Below are 20,066 nucleotides of genomic sequence, written 5' to 3' on the forward strand. Positions count from 1 at the left end.
AAATCCCGATTTCAAGATTCAAAACCTTATCGAAGACTTCTGCCAACTCCCATAGCTTCTATTTTCCTGATGATGTTTGATTTCAAGCTTCTGTTACCCGGTGTACCATCTTTTCTGAACTATTCCAACCCAGTTGTAACACCTAGAACCTTTATTGATTTAAAAAAAAGATGATAGATAGATAGATCTACTGATGTTGATATAGCTCTAACTCCCTACTTTCTCATGCAATGTATTTGTAAGCAAAAATAGGCATGACTAGAAATCTGCAGAAAAACCAGAAACATGACAACAATTTCAAAGGTAATATTTGACATCCACCTTCTTAAAATGTCCATTATTCACCCTACAATGATAAATCTTCACTAGCCATGTCAGCATTACAACCCCTTTCCATATAGGTCCTGTGTCTACTGCCCTTTCCTCTCCTATCTCTAACCTTTTCATCTTGGGAGAAAAATGAATTCATCACATTCTTTACCTGGATTATTGAGATAGCCTCCTAACTGGTCTCTCTGCTTCCACTTTGCCCTCCTGCTGTCCACTTCCATCCTAGCAGTCAGAAAGGTTCATTTGAAAACTCATCAATTCATGCCACTCTTCTCTCAGAAACTTTTAATAGAATCTCATCACACTATGAGTAAATGCCAAAGTATTTACAGTTTGTCCTACATAACCTGGTCCCCTAGAGAGTATTAAACAAAAGGGTTAATATAATAGTTACCATTCCTGCCTTATTCATCAGCTCCAGCCACAAAGGCCTCCTCGCTCAAAGACATTCCTCCCCAGACATTCCTTCCCCTCTGCTTACAACAGTTTTCCCTCAGTTATCAATCTGCCTAGTTCTCACACTTTCTTTAGGTTTTTGCTCAATTGCCACCTCAGTGAAACCTTCCTAGGCACCATTTTTTAATTTTACTTTAAGTTCTTGGATACATGTGCAGAATGTGCAGGTTTGTTACATAGGTATACATGTGCCATGGTGGTTTCCTGCACCTATCAACCTGCCATTCAGGTTTTAAGTCCCACATGCATTAGGTATTTGTCCTAATGCTCTCCCTCCCCTTGCCCCCACCCCACAACCAGCCCCAGTGTGCGTTGTTCCCCTCCCTTTGTCCATGTGTTATCATTGTTCAACTCCCACTTATGAGTGAGAACAAGCAGTGTTTGGTTTTCTGTTCTTGTGTAAGTTTGCTGAGGATGATGGCTTCCAGTTCGATCCATGTCCCTGCAAAGGACACGATCTCATTCTTTTTTATGGTCGCATAGTATTCCATGGTGTATATGCACAAGGTTTTCTTTATCCCATCTATTATTGATGGGCATTTTGGTTGGTTCCATGTCTTTGCTCTCATAAATAGTGCTGCAGTAAACATATGTGTGCATGTATCTTTATAGTAGAATGATTTATAATCCTTTGGGTATATACTCAATAATGGGATTGCTGGGTCAAATGGTATTTCTGGTTCTAGATCCTTGAGGACTCACCACAATGTCTTCCACAATGGCTGAACTAATTTACATTCCCCCCAACAGTGTAAAAGCGTTCCTATTTCTCCACAGCCTTGCCGCATCTATTGTTTCCTGACTGTTTTAATAATCACCATTCTGACTGACGTGAGATGGTATCTCTTTGTGGTTTTGATATGCATTTATTTAATGATCAGTGTTGATGAGCTTTTTTCATACGTTTGTTGGCCGCATAAATGTCTTCTTTTGAGAAATGTCTGTCCATATCCTTCACCCCCTTTTTGATAGGGTTGTTTGTTTTCTTCTTGAAAAGTCCTCGTAGATTCTGGATATTAGACATTTGTCACATGGGTAGATTGCAAAAATTTTCTCCCATTCTATAGGTTGCCCGTTCACTCTGATGATAGTTTCTTTTGCTGTGCAGAAGCTCTTTATTTTAAATAGATCTCACTTGTCAAGTTTTGCTTTTGTTGCAATTGGTTTTGGTGTTTTCATCATGAAGCCTTTGCCCCTGCCTATGTCCTGAATGGTATTGCCTAGGTTTTCTTCTAGCATATTTTATGGTTTGGGGTTTTACATTTAAGTCTTTAATCCATCTTAAGTTAATTCTTGTATAAGGTGTAAAGAAGGGGTACAGTTTCAGTTTTCTGCATATGGCTAGCCAGTTTTCCCAGCACCATTTACTAAATAGGGAATCCTTTCCCCGTTGCTTTTTTTTTGGTCAGGTTTGTTGAAGATTAGATGGTTGTAGATGTGTGGTGTTATTTCTGAGGCCTCTGTTCTATTCCATTGATCTGTATGTCTGTTTTGGTATCAGTACCATCATGTTTTGATTACTGTAGCCTTGTAGTATAGTTTGAAGTCAGGTAGAGTGATCCTTTAGCTTTCTTCTTTTTGCTTGGTTTAGTCTTGGCTATACAGGCTCATTTTTGGTTCCATATGAAATTTAAAGTCATTTTTTTTCTAATTCTGTGAAGAAATCAATGGTAATTTCATGGGAATAGCACTGAATCTATAAATTACTTTGGGCAGTATGGCCATTTTCATGATATTAATTCTTCCTATCCATGAGCATGGAATGTTTTTCCATTTTTTGTGTCCTCTCTTATTTCCTTGAGCAATGGTTTGTAGTTCTCCTTGAAGAGGTCCTTCACATCCCTTGTAAGCTGTATCCCTAGGTATTTTATTCTCTTTGTAGCAATTATGAATGGGAGTTCATTCATGATTTGGCTCTCTGCTTCTCTATTGTTGGTGTATAGGAATGCTTGTGATTTTTGCACATTGATTTTTTTATCCTGAGACTTTGCTGAAGTTGCTTATCAGCTTAAGGAGTTTTGGGGTGAGATGATGGGGTTTCTAGATATAGGATCATGTCATCTGCAAATAGAGACAGTTTGACTTCCTCTTTTCCTATTTAAATATGCTTTATTTATATCTCTTGCCTATTTGCCTGTGCCAGAACTTCCAATACTATGTTGAACAGGAGTGATGACAGAGGGCATCCTTGTCTTGTGCCAGTTTTCAAAGGGAATGCTTTCAGCTTTTGTCCATTCAGTGTGATATTGGCTATAGGTTTGTCATAAATAGCTCTTATTATTTTGAGATATGTTCCATCAATACCTAGTTTATTGACAGTTTTTAACAGGAAGGGATGTTGAATTTTATCAAAGGCCTTTTCTACATCTGTTGAGATAATCATGTGGTTTTGTCATTGGTTCTGTTTATGTGATGGATTACTTTTATTGATTTGTGTATGTTGAACCAGCCTTGAATCCCAAGGATGAAGCTGACTTGATTGTGGTAGATAAGCTTTTTGATGTGCTGCTGCATTTGGTTTGTCAATATTTTATTGAGGATTTTTGCATTGATGTTCATCAGAGATATTGGCATGAAGTTTTCTTTTTTTGTTTTGTCTCTGCCAGGTTTTGGTATCAGGATGATGCTGGCCTCAGAGAATGAGTTAGGGAGGAGTCCCTCCTTTTCAAATTTTTGGAATAGTTTCAGAAGGAATGGTACCAGCTCCCCTTTGTACCTCCAGTGGAATTCAACTGAGGATCTGTCTGGTCCTGGGCCTTTTTTGTTTGGTAGGCTATTAATTACTGCCTCAATTTCAGAACTTGTTATTGCCTAGACAGCATTTTTATAATAGCAACCTTTCACGTCCCAATTACTCATCCACTTTCCCTGCTTTACTTCTCTACAGAATACTTACCTTCTGACAGTCTACATAATTTGTTTATATATTTGCTTACTTTCTCTTCTGTTTAGAATGTAAACCTCATGAGGGAAAGAACTGTAGTCTGTTTTGATTATGCTCTATCTTCACAATATCTGAAATACCATAAGTTCTCAATAAATATTTGTTAAGTAAACCATAAAAGGAGTTTTTTCACACAGATGATCTTAGCTATCATTTGTACATTTGTAGTGATTGGGCTTCTGCAGAGATCCTCTTTACATCAATTGGCTTATTAAATTAGTTTTCCAGATCAACTCCCTAAAATGAATGCTTTGCCAGCTCTTAAGAAAACAATTTTCCCAAGTTCCACTTTAAACCAAGTTCCACATGCCTTTGTGGGGGCCATGGAGGAATAGGGCTCAGATTCCAATTCGAGTAAGAACCAGCTACAAGGAATATAGGTAGCTGATGACCTTCACCTTTAGGATCCACCACAACAGCATTCATGCAGAAGCCCCATCTCTCCTGGTTGCTCCCTGCCAGTGACCAAACACAATGGGAATACTAGTAGCAGGACACTTATGCTCAATGCAGGACTTCTCCGGTGAACAGTTTTTTCTCTGGAGCTCTCACTGACCTTTCCAAAACTTGTTCAAGACAGCACTATGGTCAGGCTGTTCCTACCAATCTGCCTCTTTTCCCTTTCTCTTTTTACAGGTATTGCATCTGCATCTGTAAGATTCCCTATGGACTCTGCTCCTTCCCCCATTATCTTTCACAGGCATTGTCTTAATTATTCTCTTATACTTCAAATTCTGTCTTGGTGATTGCTTCTCAGAGAACTTGGTCTGATACAGTCTTTTAGACATTTCCATTTGGATACACTCTAGTCAGCTCAAATCCAGTATGTTCAAAACAAACTCAAGAGGGTCTCATGAAAGTTGGCCCCAAAAGTTGTGGATTAAGTTGAAACCATTTCCAACAGAGACCTGTTACTGTGGGGAAAATGGCCCAAAAAGTACTGAAAACTATCTCCTGGGACTAAGCATAGCAGCATCCCTAGACCAGAACACTTCTAGTCAGATTGAACCACTCAGGTGATTGATTACTTAGATATGAAGAACATCTTCTAGATTTTGTACAAAAGGCCCCAGACACTTGAAGTAGCCATTTTTTAAAGAATATAATGGCTTTAAATAATCTCTGATCCTAAAGTTAACTAAAAATAACAGTAGAAAACTAAGTTTTAAAAGACCCAGTTTGGGATTATTTTTACCATGTAGTTTATTAAAATAAAATAATAGCAAAATATTACCTTTTTAGAGGTGCAGGCATTTCTTCTATATTTTGGTTCAAACAAGATCATACAAGTAGAAAAGTATTTAAGCTGGTGAAATTTTTGTTCTTTTTTTCTTCAGTCAGAGCTGTGAGCTATGGTTGATCTGTGTACTAAGTGATTGAAACAGCTTCAAGTTACTGTTTAAATGTTTCTAAAGTTTCAAGATAGACATTTTTACCTTTACTTGAAAAATACAGGAATTTCTGATATTAGCTCATTCCATGTCACAATGGGACATCTTTTCTAAATAAAGACATTGAAAGAGTAAAAATAAGATGTTGCTGTTTCACAGGAGCATGATAGCAATGGTATCGCTACATGTATCCCTGATGATTAGGAGGGCTCTTTCCTTCAAAGGTAAAATTTTCTTTTGGTTTTTGCTTTTTGGTTCCCAAAAGAATTACTTCATCTGGAGAGTATATACCAATTCTGCAAACACAGGAACAAGAAAAAAACAGGCTTCAGAAAATCTATAATCTTAAATATAAGGAACTTGGCTAATTTTGGACATAGCCATATAACAATGTATAATAGAAGTATGAGTAGCTGACTTGAAATAACTTTACATCAAATACCTACATGTTAAGTATCTTCAAAACACTTCGACACTATTTCAAAGGAAATACAATTTTTAAATACACAAACTAGATTATTTTTTCAGCATCATTTATTCCTTGCATGTATCATCCAATTTTTTTTTTTGAAACAAGATCTCCCTCTGTCACTTAGGCTGGAGTGCACTGGCATGATCTTGGCTCACTGCAACCTCCAACTACCAGACTCACACGATCCTCCCACCTCAGCCTCCTGAGTAGCTGCGACTACAGGTGTGTGCCATCACACCTAGCTAATTTTTTTGTACTTTTTATAGAGATGGGGTTTCACCATGTTGCCCAGCCTGGTTTCAAACTCTTAGACTCAAGTAATCCACCCTCCTCAGCCTCCCAAAGTTTTAGGATTACTAGAGTGAGCCACGGCTCCCAGCCACTATCCAATTTTTCTTACCTTCCCCGCTTACCTCCATTAGAATGTCCAATACCAATCAAAGTGATATGAAGAATTTTATCATCTATGATTCATATCTTAATAATAATTTTGTCTTAATAAAAAGTTTTCACAATGCTCCTCAAAATTTTGTGATTTTTTTTTTGATGGTAGAGAAAAAAAATTAACTCAGGCTGAAGCAAAGTTATGCTATACCATTTTAGGAACACTCTTTCTGACTCAACGAAAACAGACTTAAACACCTCACACTAAGTACAGTAACAGGAAAAGTTTGGTCACAGCCGGTAAAGAACAAGACCGGTCCAAATGGTATAAAGGCTTAGTGCCTAAAGTAGCTCCTGCTAAAGTTCACCATGGAAAAGCTAAACCAACAGAATTGAAGTTGGGACTTCCTTCACTAATAACTCCACTTATAGTATTGGCAATTTTAATACTTGTAAATCCACTACCAAAACTGTTAGTGCAACAAATTTGGTGACAGAGTATAATCATTCAAATTTATTTTTCCTTTACTTTTATTTGTAGAGACGGGGCCTGACTATGTTACTCAGGCTGATTTTGAACTCCTGGGCCCAAGTGATCATTCTGTATTTTTCAACTGCATAATGTTTACTCTTTAACTCCCTTTGATCAATGAAGTCAGATTAATATAAGGCAAGCACACAGAAACACAAAAATGTACCCTATTTTTAGAATCAAGAATTGATCTAGGAAACCAAACAATTATTACATCCTTCCTACATATTTGGGTTTCTACAATAGACTCAAAGTGAATTAGACTTTCGACTTTTGTGGGATAATAGAATATTCCAAATCTTGGAAAAGCATAAGAAGACTCACTCAGGCAAATTACTGCCATGTGTCATTTCTTACAGCAAACTTATTAATATGTTACCTTGAGCTCTCTGTGGTCTGTTCTTAGCAGGACCAACCTGCAAAATAGATTTTGCTCTTAAAATTCAAAACCCATACACTTATTCTCGGTACTCTTTTCTGTAATGAGACAGGTGCACCCCTGATTATTTACGCAGAGTGCCAGGAAAAGGGAATTGTAGACAGAGCCAGCATGCCTTCCCAGAGATTCTTCAAGAGTATTCATCATTGGCTAACCCCAGGGATCTGGAAATGGGATGAGAGTGAGCAGAAGGAGAGCAATATAAACACAAGGTTAGAATTATGACTATAAAAAGAACTGAAAAGACGGCTGACTACAGGTACCCGGCATTTGTCTTTCTCACAAAACAAAAAGGCAATAAACAACTAAAATTCAACAGAAGTGTCTGAGGGAGAGTGCTAGAGTAGAGCAAGGGAGTGGCAAGGTCCCTGCAGAATACACAGGCCCAGGATGGCAGCACGAAGAGAGGAGTGAGGCAACCTGCCTCTGGCAACCAACTTCCACAACAGAATTGGTTCGGAACTGGGTGGGGCTTCCCCTTGTGCGGAAAAGGTAAGGAGAAGACCCTCTACCAACCCCATTACCACCGTAGATACCTGTAGTCCTTACTACAAGAGAATCCCACTGTCCTCATAAGTCCTGAGCCCAGGTTGGAGAGTTTCCTGGAATTCACCCACAGCTGCGTTGCTCCAAATTAGGAGTACAAATTGTGTACTCTCCACCACTCCCATGGCAAAATATGCTGCAGCATGATAGACACTGCTAGAGTGCACCCTGCTCTGGGAGCCAGTAGCCACTGTGCCTCTCCACCCTTAGAGCTCCAAAGTCACTCCATGAAGCCTACATGGCTGGCTGCAATACCATAATCCCAAATTCTTAGAGCATGAACCCAGGAATGACTGTGACTCTGGTCCTGCACAAATCTGGACTGGCTAAACTGCTATGCACCCATGTTTCTAGCCAGAGAAATAGCTCGCTGGAGCTGCCTAGGGTATCCAAACTTAAATTAGCCAAGCAGCCTCACATTTGCAACCCTAGTTGGAACCCCAGCACCTGCCCTTAGTGAATCTTCCAAGAACCCCAGCTAGAGAAAAAGCCCAGTAGTCCTGTTCCCAGAAGACCTACCCCAAAGGTGCCAAGACATCATGTGCCCACACATAGCAGAGAAACGGCCTGGCGAAATCACCCCCAATGGACACACACATAATGCAGCTGGCCTCCAGCATGCACATGCACAACCCCAGTTTGAGAAACAGCTTGCCTAGACCACTCCCAAAAAAGCCACATAACCATCACTACACACTTCCACAGCATAGGACACTGAGGCACTTTCAAACATTGCTAACACGATTACAGATGAAGAAATGGTACAGAGACTACACTACTCTGTTCTACCAGAACCAAAGCCAACACACCCCACTCAACCAAGATCCTAGGACACATCTATAAATATAAGTCTTTCCTTACATAAGTGACTTCATAAAATTGGATGAGGCAACTATTCTACCAAATGTGGAGATATTAATGTAGAAACACAATAAACATGAAAAAGAGAGGAAACATGACACCTCCGAAAGAAAACAATAATTTTCTAGTAATAGACTCCAAAGAAAATGAAATACAAAAAATGCCAAAAAAAGGAATTCAAAATAATAATCTTAAGAAAACCTGGTGAGATACAAAAAAAATAGGCAAATAATTCAATAAAATCAGGAACACAATAGATGATCTGGATGAGAAATTCAACAAAGAGATAGCTATCATGAAAAAGAATCAGAAATCTTGCAGCTGAGGAATTTAATTAATGAAATAAAAAAATACAATTGAGAGATTTAATAACAGAATAGACCAAGCAGAAGAAAGAACACCTGAACTTAAAGACAGTTTTTTTGAAATAACACAGGCAGACAAGAAAAAAGGATGAAGAAAATCTACAGAAATTATGGGACACTATTAAGAAAACAAATATTCACATTATGGGAGTTACAGAAGGAGAAGAGATGGGGAAAGTTGAAGAAATTGTATATAATAAAATAATAGCTGCAAACGTTCCAAGTCTTAAAAGAAATATGGATATCCAGCTCCAGGAAGCTTAGTCTTCAAATAGATTCAACCCCAAAAGTCCTGTTTATGTCCCCATTATAATCAAATTGTCCAAAACTGAAAACAAACAGAGAATTCTAAAAACAGCAAGTTACATACAAGTAAATTCCTATGAGACTAAAAACAGATTTGTTAGCAGAAACCCTAAAGGTCAGGAGAAAGTGAGATGAAATATTCAACCTGGTAAAGGAAAGAAACTGTCAGCACAGAATATTGCACCCAGCAAAACTATCCTTTGGAAATGAAGATGAAATAAAGTCTTTCCTAAAAAAGCAAAAATTAGAGAGAATATATCACCACTAGACAAGCCTTACAAGAAATACTAAAGGGAGTTTTATATCTGGAAGGAAAAAGACAGTAACTACCATCATGAAAACATATGAAGATATAAAACTCACTGGTAGAGCAGAAACATGAATAAAAAAAAGAAAGGCATCAAATCTTATTACAACAGAAAATGATCAAACTGCAAAGTTAAACAATAAAAGAGGAAGATAGTAACAAAAGATAAAACAACCAGAAAGAAATTAACAAAATGACAGAAGTCCTCACCTATCAATAATAAACTAGAATGTAAACAGATTAAATTCATCAATTAAAAGATGTAGACTGATAAAGTGGATTTTTAAAAACTAATCCCAATTATATGTTGCCTATACAAAAAATTCATTTCACCTATAAAGACACACATAGACTGAAAGTGAAGGGATAGAAAAAGATATTCCATACAAATGGTATCCAAAAACAAGCAGGAGTAGCTATAGTTAAATAAATAAAACAGATGTTAAGTAAAAAGCTGTAAATAGAAAGAAAGGCGTTATATAATGATAAATGGATCAATTCAGCAAGGGAATATAATAATTGTAAATATATATGCATCCAATACTGCAACACCCAGATATACAAATCAAATATTATTAGAGCCAAGGGGAAAGATATACTCCAATACAATGATAGTTGAGGACCACAATACCACTCTCTCAGCATTTACAGATTATCTGGACGTAAAATTAACAAAGAAGCATCTCATTTCAACTGCATCATAGAGCAAATGGACCCTACAGACATTTCACCAAACGGCTGCAGAGTACTCACTCTTTTCATTAGCTCAAGGAACATTCTCTAGGATTGACCATATGTTAGGCCACAAAAACTCTCAAAACCCTCAAAAAAAATGTGTTAGTCAAAGTCATGTAAAATATCTTCTCAGGCAATGATGGAGCAAAACTAGAACTCAATAGCAAAAGGAATGCAAAAAACTATACAAATACATAGAAATTAAGCATCATGCTCCTGTACAACCAAGGACCCAATGAAAAATTAAGAAAAATTTAAAACTTCTTGAAACAAATAAAAATAAATACAGAACATACCAAAACTTATGGGACAAAGCAAAGCCAATATTAAGGGGTAACTTTATAGCAATAAATATATAAAATAAAAACTTAGAAAGATTTCAAATAAACAATCTAATAATGCACCTCAAGAAACTAGAAAAACAAGTGCAAACCAAAACAAAATTAGTAGATGGAAAGAAATAATAAAGGTTACAGCAGAAAGAAATTAAATTATAACTTAAAAAAATGAAAAAATTCCTGAGGTGAAAAATTGTTTTTTTGAAAACATAACCAAATTCAACAAACTATTTGCTAAGCTAAAAAGAGAAAAGAGAAGATCCAAATAAATAGAATCAGAAATGGAAAAAAGACATCACAACTGATACCACAGAAATATAAAGGTGCCTTAGAGGCTATTATGAACAACTATATGCCAACAGACTGGAAAATCTAGAAAAAAAAAGGATAAATTTCTGGATATATACAACCTACCAAGATTAAACCAACAATATTAGAAAATCTGAACAGACCAATAACAAGTTACAAGATTGAATCAGTAATAAATAAATCATGCTGCTATAAAGACACATGCACACATATGTTTATTGCAGCACTATTCACAATAGCAAAGACTTGGAATCAACCCAAATGTCCATCAGTGACAGACTGGATTAAGAAAATGTGGCACATATACACCATGGAATACTATGCAGCCATCAAAAAGGATGAGTTTGTGTCCTTTATAGGGACATGGATGCAGCTGGAAACCATCATTCTCAGCAAACTATCGCAAGAACAGAAAACCAAACACCGCATGTTCTCACTCATAGGTGGGAACTGAACAATGAGATCACCTGGACTCGGGAAGGGGAACATCACACACCGGGGCCTATCATGGGGAGGGGGGAGGGGGGAGGGATTGCATTGGGAGTTATACCTGATGTAAATGACGAGTTGATGGGTGCTGACGAGTGCACACCAACATGGCACAAGTATACATATGTAACAAACCTGCACATTATGCACATGTACCCTAGAACTTAAAGTATAATAATAATAATAAAATAATAATAATAAAAAGATTAAAAAATAAAAAGTCTTCAATCAAAAAAAAAACAACAAAAAAAGTTCAAGACCACACAACTTCACTGCTGAATTCTACCAAACTTTTAAAGGAGAACTAATTCCAATTCTTTTCAATCTGTTTCAGAAAATTTAAGAAGAAGAAATTGTTTCACATCCATTTTATGAGACCAGCATTACACTCATACCAAAATCAAAGGACACCCAGAACCATGTGACCTTCAGGTATGACCAAGCACATTCTCAGCTCTGGTGGCTATCAGGACAGATGCCTTCTGCTTAAGGAATGGAGAGGGAAGAGACAAAGGTGACTTTGTCTTGCAACTTGGGTACTGGCTCTGCCACAGTGGGGTACAACCCCAAACAAGCCTGGTTTCCCCAATTCTGAGCTTTGTTTCCTGGATGGCATTTCTGGACCTACCTTGGGAAGCCCACTGTCCTGAAGGGACAGACTCAGGACTGGCAACATTAACCACAAACTGACTGAGGAGCTCTTGGGACTTGAGTGAATATTGGCAGTAGCCAGGCAGCACTTGTCATGGGCTTGGGGTGAGGATGGCCATGGAGAGAGACTCCTCTGCCTGAGGAAAGTGGAAGGAAGAGTGGAAAGGACTTTGTCTTGCAGCTTAGGTGCCAGCTCACATACAGTAAAACAGAGCACCAAGTGGATTCCTAAGGTACCCAATTCCAGGCCCTGGCTCCTGGATGGAATGTCTAGACCCATGCAGGGCCAGGGGAAATCACTTCCCTGAAAAATATGAAACAAGCCTAACTGGATTTGCCACCAGTTAATTATAGAGCCATTGGGCCCTTAGTAAACATACATGGTAGCCAGGCAGAGCTCACTGCAGGCCTTGGGAGAGAACCAGTGCTGCACTGGCTTTGAGTCTGGCCCAGTGCAGTCCTGGTGGTTGTGGCCACAGGGGTGCTTGTGTCACCTATTCCCCAGCTCCAGGCAGCTCAGCACAGGGGAAGACACTCTATTACTTTCAGGGAATGTAAGAGAAGGGAACAAGAGTCTCTGCCTAGAAACCTAGAATATTCTCCCCGATCTTACTCAAGACCACCAAGATGGTACCTCTACAAGTCTGCAAGAGCCACAGTGTTACTTGGCTTGAGGTGTCCCCTAAAGTGGATGTGACTACAATGACCAAAGACTTCCATCAAAACACCCATATCCCTTTGAATACCAGGAAATACTTAAGAAGGATGGGTACAAAAAAGCACAGACTGCAAAGACTACAACAAATGCCTAACTCTCTAATGCCAAGCCACTGACGAACATCCACAAGCATAAGAAATATCCAGGAAAACATGAGCTCACCAAACATACTAAATGAGGTACCACTGACCAATCCCAAAGAGTCAGAAATATGCGACCCGTTAGACAGATAATTCAAAATAGCTGTTTTGAGGAAGCTCAATGCAATCCAAGATAATACAGGGGAGCAATTTAGAATCCTATCACACACATTTAACAAAGAGATTAAAATAACTAAAAAGAATCAAGCAGAAATTCTAGAACTGAAATATGCAATTGACATACTGAAGAATGCATCAGAGTTTCTTAATAGCAGAATTGATCGAGTAGAAAAAAGAATTAGTGAGCCTGAAGACAGGCTATTTGAAAATACACAATTAGAGGAGAAAAAAGTAAAAATGAATGAAGCATGCCTACAAGATCTAGAAAATAGCTCCAATAAAAGAAAATCTAAGACTTGTTCACCTTAAAAGAAGGTAGAGAAGAAGATCAGGGTAGACAGTTTATTCAAAGAGATAATAATAGACAACTTCCCAAATCTACAGAAAGATATCAATATTGAAGTACAAGAAGGTTATCGAACATCAAGAATATTTAACCCAAAGAAGACTACATCAAGACATTTAATAATCAAACTCACAAAGGTTAAGAACAAAGAAAGAATCCTAAAAGCAGCAAGAAAAAGAAACAATAACATAAAAAGAAGCTCCAACTTGTCTGGCAGCAGACTTCTCAGTGGAAACCCCAGAGACCAGGAGAGAGTGGCATGACATATTTAAAGTGCTAAAAGAAAAAAAATTTTCTCCTAGAATAGTACATGCAGCAAAAATATCATTCAAACATGACAGAAAAATAAAGACCTTCCAAGACTAATAAAAGCTAAGAAATGTCATCAACATCAGACTTTAAGAAATGTTAAAAGGAGTTCTTCAGTCAAAAAGAAAAGGATGTTAATGAGTAACAAAATATTATCTGAAGGTACAAAACTGACTGGTAATAGTAAGTAAAAAGAAAAACACAGAATATAACACTGTGATTGTGATATGTAAAGTACTCATACCATGAGTAAAAAGACTAAAAGATGAATGGATCAAAAATAATAACTACAACAACTTTTCACCAAAAATAAAGTAGAATAAAATAAATAAGACAACAAAAACTTAAAAAGTAGGAGGATAAAACATAGAGATTTTAGTAGTTTTCTCTTTGCTTATTTGTTAGTTTGTTTATATAATTGTGTCAAGTTGTCATCAGTTGAAAATAATGGGTTAGAAGATATTATTTGCAAGTTTCATGGTAACATTAAATCAAAAGGCCTCCAATAGAAAAAAATAAAAGCAATAAATTAAAACATACCACCTGAGAAAATCACCTTCACTTAAAAAAAGACAGGAAAGAAGGAAGAGAAAACCAGAAAACAAATAACAAAACAGAAGGAGTAAGTCCTTCCTTATCAATAAAAACCTTAAATGCAAAAGAACTACATTCTCCAATAAAAAGACAGAGTGATTGAATGGATTTAAAACACACACACCAATAACCTGTTACCTACAAGAAACACACTTCACCTATGAAGACAGAAGTAGTCTGAAAATAAAAGAATAAAAAAAGTGTTTCATGCAAATGGAAACCAAAACAAGAGCATGAATACCTATACTTAGATGAGAAAAAATAGATTTCAAGACAAATACTATAAAAAGAGACAAAGAAGGTCATTATTTAATGATAAAGCAGTCAATTCAACATGAGGATATAACAATTGTAAATATAAATGCACCCAGCACTGGAGCACCCGGATATATAAGGAGAATATTATTAGAGCTAAAGAGAGATCTAGGCCTAATACAATTATATCTGGAGACTTCAACTGTCTGCTTTTCACATTGTACAGATTATCCAGATGGAAATTCAATAAATAAATAATGGAGTTAATTGATACTGTAGACCAAAGGGACCTAATAGATATTTACAGAACATTTCATCCAATTGCTGCAGAATTTACAATCTTTTCTATAGCACCTGTATCATTCTCATGATGAGGATATGGATATATGTATAGACTATATTTCAGGTCACAAAATAAGTATTAAATTTAAAAAAAAAGAAACAATATCAAGCATCTTCTCTGACCACAGTGGAATAAAACTTAACATTCATAATAAAAGGAATCTTGGAAACCATGCAAACACATAAAAATTGCACATTGTGCATCTTAATTACCAGTGGGCCAATGAAAAAAATAAGAAGGAAATTAAATACTTTCTTGAAACAAATAATAGTGGAAACACAGCATATCAAAACCTGTGGGATAAAGAGAAAACAGTACTAAGAGGGAAGTTTATAGCAATAAGCTCTACATCAAATACGTAGAAAAACTTCAAATAAACAATCTAATGATACATCTTAAAGAATTAGAAAGGCAAAAGTAAATCAAACTCAAAATTAATAGAAGGAAATAATAAAAACCAGAGCTGCAATAAATGAAATTAAAATTAGAAAACAATACAAAAAATCAATGAAATGAAAAGTTGGTTTTATGCAATGAGAAACAAAATCGACAAGTCTCGAGCCAGATGAACTAAGAAAAAAAGAGAAAAGACCCAAATAAATAAAATTAGAGATGAAAAAAGAGACAATACAGGTGATATTGCAGAAATTAAAGGGATCATTAGAGACTACTATGAGCAAATTAGTTGGAAGCCCTGGAAGAAATATATAAATCTCTAGACACATACACCCTATCAAGACTGAACCATGAAGAAATCCAAAACCTGAACAGTCCAGTAACAAGTAATAAGATCAAAGCCATAAGAAAAATTCTCCCAGCAAAGAAAAACTCAGGACCTGATGGCTTCACTGCTGAATTTTATCCAACATTTAAAGAAGAACGAATACTAATACTACTCAATCTATTCCAAAAAATCAAGGAGAGACAACACTTCCAAACTGATTCTGAGACCAGTATTATCCTGATACCAAAACTAGACAAAGACACATGAAAAAAAAGGAAACTACAGGCCAATATCCATGATAAACGTTGATGCAAAAATTGACAACAAAATACTAGTAAACAAAATTCAACAATGCCTTAAAAAATCATTCATTATGACCAAGTGGGATTTATCCCTGGGATGCAAGGATGGTTCAACATATGCAAATCGATCAGTGTGATCCATTACATAAACAGAATGAAGGAGAAAAAGCATATGATCATTTCAGTTGATGCTGAAGAAGCATTTGATAGAATTCAACACCACTTAATAACAACACTCAAAAAACTGCATATATAAAGAACATACCTCAACACAATTAAAGTAGTAGTATCATATTGAATGGGAAAAAAATGAAAGCCTTTCTTCTAAGATCTTGAATAAGACAGTGATACCCACTTTCACATAGTACTAGAAGTCCTAGCTAGAGCAATCAGACAAGAGAAAGAAATAAATTATATCCAAACTGGAAAGGAAGAAGTCAAATTATTTTTGTTTGTAGGTTATATAATCTTGTATTTGGAAAAACCTAAAAACTCCACCAGAAATACGTTAGAGCTGATGAATTCAATAAAGTTGCAGGATACAAAATCAACATACAAAACTCACTAGCATATCTACATGGCAATAGCAATCAAAGAAAGAAATCAAGAAAGTAATTCCATTTACAATAGCTACAAATAAATACCTAGGAATTAACTTAGCCAAAGATGGATAAGATTTCTACAATGAAAACCATAAAACACTGGTGAAAGAAATTGAAGATAACACCAAATAAAGGAAAGATAGTCTATGTTCATGGATTGAAATAATTGATATTGTTAAAATGTCTATACTACACAAAGCAATCTACAGGTTCAATGCAATCACTTCTAAAACACCAACATTCTTCACAGAAGAATAAATAATCCTAAAATTTATATAGAACCACAAAAGACCCAGAATGGCCAAAACTATCTTAAGCAAAAAGAACACAACTGGATAAATCACATTACCTGACTTCAAATTATGCTACAGAGCTACAGTAACCAAAACAGCATGATACTGGCATAAAAAAATATAGACCAATGGAACAGAAGAGAGAACTCAGAAACAAATCTACTCACTTACAGTGAACTCATTTTTGACAAAGGTGCCAAGAATATAAACTGGGGAAAAGATAGTATATTCAATAAATGGTGCTGGGAAAAATGAATATCCATATGCAGAAGAATAAAACTAGACCCCTATCACTCACCATACACAAAAATCAAATCAAAATAAGTTAAAGACTTAAATCTAAGACCTCAAACTGTGAACTACTAAAAGAAAACATTGCAGAAACTCTCCAAAACATCAGACTAGGCAAAGATTTCTCGAGTAATACTTTACAAGTACAGGCAACCAAAGCAAAAATGGGCAAATGGGATCATATCAAGATAAAAAGCTTCTGTACAGTGAGGAAAACAATAAACAAAGTGAAGAGACAAGCCATAGAATGACAGAAAATACTTGGAAGCTATCCAACTGACAAGAGGTCAAAAACCAGAATATGTAAAGAGCTCAAACAACTCTATAGGACAAAAACTTCTAATAATCCAATTTAAAAATGGGCAAAAGGTCAGAAGAGATGTTTCTCAAAAAGAGACAAACAAATGGTGAACAGGTATCTATATGAAAAGGTGCTCAATATCATTGATCATCGGAGAAATGCAAATCAAAACTACAATGTGTTATCATCTCATGCCAGTTAAAATGGCTTTTATCCAAAATCAGTCAATAACAAATGCCGGTGAGTAGGTGTAGAAAAGAGAATCCTCATATACTGTTAGTGGAGATGTAAATTGGTACAACCATTGTGGAGAACAGTATCGAAGTTCCTCAAAAAACTAAAAATAGGGCTACCATTTTATCCAGAAATCCCACTGCCAGATATATACTCAAAAGAAAAGAAATCAGTATATTGAAGAAATATTTGCTCCCCTATGTTTATTGCAGCACCATACACAATAGTCAAATTTGGAAGCATCCTAGTGTCCATCAGCAGATGAATGTATAAAGAAAAGGGGATATATACCTTTTGCAACAACATGGGTGGTATTGGAGGTCATTATGTAAAGTGAAATAAGCCAGGCACAGAAAGATAGACTTTGCATGTTTTTACTTATTTGTAGGAGGTTAAAAAAAAAAAAAAAAAAAAAAAAAAACGGAAACAATTGAATCCACGGAGATGGTAGAAGAATGATGGTTACCAGAGACTGGGAAGGGTAGTTGGGGGAAGAAGGAAGTGGGGATAGTTAACGGGTACAAAAATATAATTAGATAGAATGAATAAGATCTAGTATTTGTTAGCATAACAGGATACCTACAGTCAACAAAATAGGGTGGCTACAGTCAATAATAATTTATTATACATTTTTAAATAACTAAAGGAGTTTAATTGGAATGTTCATAAAAGAAATGATAAATGCCTGAGGTGATGGATATCCCAGTTATCGTGTTATTATCATTATGCATTGTATGCCTGTCTCAAAATTTCTCATTTGCCCCAAAAATATATATACCAACTATGTACACACATGAATTAAAAATAATTTTAAAACTTAAAAAATATTTCCGAAAAAATAACTTGACTCTAACAAACTTAAGTTTGTAACTCTTTTATTAGCTTCTAAATAGATCAAGAAACATATCTTCATTCTAAAACCTTAAAAATAAATGTATTGTTTTGTTTTCTTTTCTATTTCCTATGGAAAGAGAAACATGGTTTGAATGTTTAGACTCATTTGAATAAAAATACAACCATGACTTTTGAATTCTAAGACCCAGCATATTTAATTGACTGAAGTCTAAGCAAATACTTCCTTTAGATAAACTACCTACTTTAAGCTCCTGCTTGAGGAAATAAGCAAACTTGAATTATTCTGAGGTGCAGCCAGAAACAGAACATTTTTCCACAGTATATTTTATTTGCCTTTGGCAATTTGCTCTCTGCTCCATCCAGAATTCTCACTAAGAGTTAGTGCAAGTGGTAGGTTTCCTGCTCTGGAGATTTAAGTGAAAATAAAACGTAGATCACAAGTGAAGTCAATATGATGGATTCTTTCAAACTAAATCTAAATCCAGCAACCTTTATTGAAAAACAATGGCCTATAGAGGAATGAAAAGACAAAGCTTATGAATATTTTCCAGCTGGAAAAATAGAACAGTATCCGGAAAACCAAAATATATAAGATTGGTGGTAAAGATTGAGTCTTCAAGGCATTGAGAAAATTTTACATAGATGACTTTACTAATATAATACAGATAAAATTATAAGCATTCAGAATTAGATTCATTATTATTTACATTTTGACAATCACAAGTTAGTAGTTATGTAGACATATGTAGAAACAAAATGACCTCTGTTCTTTAGATTTTTTTATCATACGTTAACACAACACATCCTTCAGATACAGTCATTTTCCTTTGCCCAGTTCCTAACACACAATAGTTTGAGGATGGCAATGATAATGTTTATTAACTGAGATTCTTTCAGCTACAAAGTACAGAGACTGAACTCAAACTGACCTAAGTCTTCTCCCTCTTCTAGTATTCCTTTACATTGGCTTCATTTTTATGAACACTTTTTCTGCATGAAAGCAAAGATGGCTTCCAGACATTCCAGGCTTACTTATTTCAGAAGGAGAAATTGCCTCCTTTCCAGTAATTCTAGCAAAAATAGCAAGGGGGAAGAAAGATTCTGATCCTGAGCCCATCCATAAACCAATAACTCAATCTAGGGATGTGGATACTCTGGCAGAGTCTGATTCATGTGTCAATCCCTGGAGTTGTGGGATGGGGTCAGCCCCATAAATTACACATGGTGTTAGTCTGTTCTTGAAGTAAAAAAGGAATTTCATGCAAGAAAAAAGGCAGAATTGTTGCTGGATTTACCAGTTAGTATTCTAAAAAGAAACAAATGGGACATTAAAGTAACTGTATAAAATCCAGTATGACTATAAATTTTACAGGGCAATAAGGCCATGACTTGATGAATGAGAAGGCCAGAAAATGTCGGTATTTGTGCATTAGTGAGCGTGTGTGTGTCACTTTTTTATCCTTGTATCTATGCCTTACATATATTTTTTCTGTATGCCCACATAGCCCAGGGTGGTAAGTAATGGTACTGAATACAATTAGATTAAGTTAGTGTTTTTTTCCTTCATCAATAAATGAATACTCTTAATTGGTTGATTTTTTTATATTCAAATTAATCTTATTTTTTAAAAAAATATTATGTAGAAGTTTAAGAGGAACACAAATTGTGTATATTTCTATAATTATTTTAGAACTCACTTGTCCATACCATTCTGGACATAGGAAAAAGCAAAGATTTCATGACAAAGACACCAAAAGCAATCGCAACAAAAGCAAAAATTGACA

General features: G+C 35.9%; 1 protein-coding gene across 2 annotated transcripts in view; it reads right to left on the reverse strand.

Moving 5' to 3' along the window:
- LOC105481888 (zinc finger matrin-type protein 1-like) overlaps positions 1 to 20,066 on the reverse strand; it is a 414,279-nt gene that overhangs the window by 102,157 nt on the left and 292,056 nt on the right. For both annotated transcript variants that reach the window (XR_011625911.1, XM_071100232.1), the window contains 2 exons: positions 4,965 to 5,417; positions 482 to 552 (listed from right to left, as the gene is read on the reverse strand). The gene's annotated coding sequence lies outside the window, so the exon portion shown is untranslated. The remainder of the gene's footprint in view (positions 1 to 481; positions 553 to 4,964; positions 5,418 to 20,066) is intronic.

Source organism: Macaca nemestrina, chromosome 7 (genome assembly GCF_043159975.1).
Source record: "Macaca nemestrina isolate mMacNem1 chromosome 7, mMacNem.hap1, whole genome shotgun sequence".
NCBI classification, from domain to species: domain Eukaryota; kingdom Metazoa; phylum Chordata; class Mammalia; order Primates; family Cercopithecidae; genus Macaca; species Macaca nemestrina.